Raw genomic sequence first — 3,322 nt, 5'->3', positions numbered from 1 at the left:
TATAAAATTAATTTATATGCATTAAAATATATATATATATATATATATATATATATTAAAATGAGTGATGGGCATTGTATCTTGCAGAACAATCAACATCAACCTCCATTGAAAATACACTCTATTTAGCAGTAGGCCTAAGACTGCCACCAACAATAGGACTAACCGTATAATAACAACAGACACATTTTGGATTCATTTAGTTATATGGATAAAAACATTTATTAGATTTTTTAAGATTTTTTTTCTTTTTTTTTAATGCAACAAACAAAACATGAAGAACAAGGGGGTGATGCTATGTGTGTGAGTGGGCTTGTATGTGTGCAGGGCCATAGCACATCTGAAGAGGACACTGTGGGAGAGAAGCAGAGACAACATGTCAGCACTCACGATGAAACATTTTGCAGAGCAACTTATGCAACAGCTATTTAGTAATATTAGGAATATCAAATTCACTTACATCTAATTTTTCTTTAAGCCTCCTGCACGCCAAGGGGCGTAACGTAGCCAGTTCTTCACGATGTCACTGAAGGCCTGCTGTGTGAGCTTCCTGTCACACTGCCGAGAAGCAACTGAAAGACATGAATCCAAAATGGTTGTTTTAGGAATGATAAGATACTCATTGCATCAGTTGGGTTGAAATAACTTGTTGCCAGCTGAAAACAGCACAAGGAATATTAAGTTAAACTCACCAAACATGCAGTCTTGCAGGCAAGTTTCCCTAAATGGCAGCTTGGCCTCACTGTGTTTGTACGCTTTCCCTGCCCAACTAAATTTACAGGCCAGGCCGTTTGTTAAGGCTGCTGCCAGCATCCTCCTGATCATGCAGGTCGAGCTGGTGCCTCCCACCATGGCCAAGCGGACAATCTATTGAGATGTGAGGAAAAATGGATTTAAGTACAATTCCAGTTTGCCTGTTGATGTAACTCAATTGGAACACTGGTGTTAAAGGTCCGACCATGCGGAACATGGATAAAAAACAGTGAAATGTTAAAATGTTGAAAATGTAGAAATGTTGGGAAATCCATTACAGGAACATGACTCTCCATGAGCTAGGGGAAGGTGTAACATCTGTCTATGCATGTTTAATAACATCTAGAGGACATAAGCTTTCAGAAAATGTAAGTTTTGAGTGGTATATTGAGTGGTATATCTGGCTGCGGCCTGTGGGACATGGACATCCATATCCAAGTGCTTTTATGTTTGTATTCGCAAATGAGGCATAAAGTTCTTAACTATGCACTAATTTGCATACAAGTATTTCAAGGAAAGAAAGGATAAGGAGGATGGATGGATGCAGGTCTAATAATAATAATGGTAAGGGTGGCATATGTCAGACCATGTTGGATCTCATCCTGAGGGTATATGCTTTCAGAAAAGATATGGCTTAGGTGGTATCTTATTATGATGATGATTATCATTAGCTGTAGTATTAGTATTATTAATATTAGATAGATAGATAGATAGATAGATAGATAGATAGATAGATAGATATCTACTATTAATAATACTAATACTACGGCTAATGATAATCATCATCATAATAACCAGATACTAGTATAAATTAGAGCCCGACTCGATAAAGGATTTTGAAGGCCGATACCGATACAAATATTTGTTGGTTTTAAAATCCGATAAACCGATATATCGGCCGATATTTTTTTTTTTTTGCAGAAGAAATGCAGAAGGCATTTTTATAAATGTGTTAAGCCTTGTATTTTTTAAATAAGTTTTATTAATAAAGGCATATAACCAGTTTATTTGTAGTGCACTGACAATAGTTTTATATAATTCGCTTAATTAATTAAATTATTAAAAAGACAAAAAGACCTTGAGATATGTTTGGTAATTGTACCTGAATTAATTTAAAATTAATTTGCTATATTTCAGATCAATATATTTGTTTTCCTTCATTTTAATTAACCCTAACTTTATTCTCATCTGAATTATAACTAATTGATTTCCGTATAAAATAATACTACTATTAAAAACACATTTGATTTTCTTTTTTAATCAATGTAGAATGTAACTTAAAAACAAACAGATTAGATTTTTGGTTGGGTGACAGTTGTAGGTTACAGTTTGACAAGAGTTTAGAGTGTGACAAAAGCACAATGTTGTGTTTTATTGTTTTATGTCCCTGTATGATGTCCACAAAATGACAGTATGTTTTTATGTTTCCACTGTTCGATCGGCCAGCGCTCTCTCTCTCTCTCTCTCTCACTCACACACAACACACACACACACAGTTTAATCGCGCCAGCGCCTCACTCTCTCTCTCACACACACACACACACAGTTTGATCGCACCAGCCTCATTTTACAAGTTTTCTGTTAACTTTGAAACGTTACGGATCTGATCCCTCCTCGCTAGTGACACACTCGGCTCGCGACTTTTGCAACAATATCGTTGACTTGTTGTCACTACAGCAACTGTTTAAATTGTAGCTAGCGTTACCTGCTAGCTAACTAGCTCTAGCACTATTCACATAAATCAATCATGGTCATTCCCTTATTGAGTGATAAAGTTTCCATTTAACGACAAAGTGCCAAAACAAACAACATGTTTATTTTTATTTTTTTAAAACATAAGTCAGTTAAAACTTACCACAAGCAGGAGTGGGTATGAGCAGTCACTGGAAATGGCGCTGGCTAACTGCAGGTCTAACGGTAGCAGCTAGAAACTGATATGGACCGCTCCAAAGAAATATGTTTTTGGTTTCTTACTTGTTTTTTATTTGTTCTCTGTACAGGTTACACACATAACCTAAGATACATGTTAAAAAAACCATCACAATCAATCGTCCAAGCATTGTGTTTAATTAAAAATATAATAATTAAAAATATATAAACCCCTCATCTTAATGGTCTCACCTAGCAGTAACCGCCACTCCTCGTGCGTCCCGCCTGTTTAACTTTGACAGCATTGATTAAACATTGATCTAATGTTTGCAATTCAACCATTAAATTCAACCATAATTCAACGTGGATTCAATAACATTTTTTCAACTTTCAATTCTTCAGTGGTTGATTCACCAACACATTTCAACCATAACCATAAATCAACCATTTCAACCAAAATTCCATGTTGAAATAACATCTTCTGCTATCTGGGCTGCCTCGTTACTCCAACATTACAACAATACAGACAATATAGAATACACATACAATAAAAATAAGAGTATAATATATATATATATATATATATATATATATATATATAGTTATATTGTGGAGAATATATGTGACAGTCCAGTGTGAGATAATAGATTAATAATGTTCAGTGCTGATTATTGATCGTGAGAGATCAAGTGTTCAAAAG

General features: G+C 34.9%; 1 long non-coding RNA gene across 1 annotated transcript; it reads right to left on the bottom strand.

Moving 5' to 3' along the window:
• Positions 1-218: 218 nt before the first annotated feature.
• On the bottom strand, positions 219-2,916 carry LOC127648930 (uncharacterized). Its single transcript, XR_007971267.1, has 4 exons — positions 2,609-2,916; positions 693-867; positions 461-572; positions 219-352 (listed from the first exon to the last, which is right to left on the bottom strand). It is a non-coding gene; the product is annotated as an uncharacterized LOC127648930 (long non-coding RNA).
• Positions 2,917-3,322: the final 406 nt, after the last annotated feature.

Source organism: Xyrauchen texanus, chromosome 1 (assembly GCF_025860055.1).
Source record: "Xyrauchen texanus isolate HMW12.3.18 chromosome 1, RBS_HiC_50CHRs, whole genome shotgun sequence".
Lineage (NCBI taxonomy): Eukaryota > Metazoa > Chordata > Actinopteri > Cypriniformes > Catostomidae > Xyrauchen > Xyrauchen texanus.
Note: the sequence above shows the minus strand (reverse complement) of the source record. Positions and strands in the feature narration are given on the sequence as shown.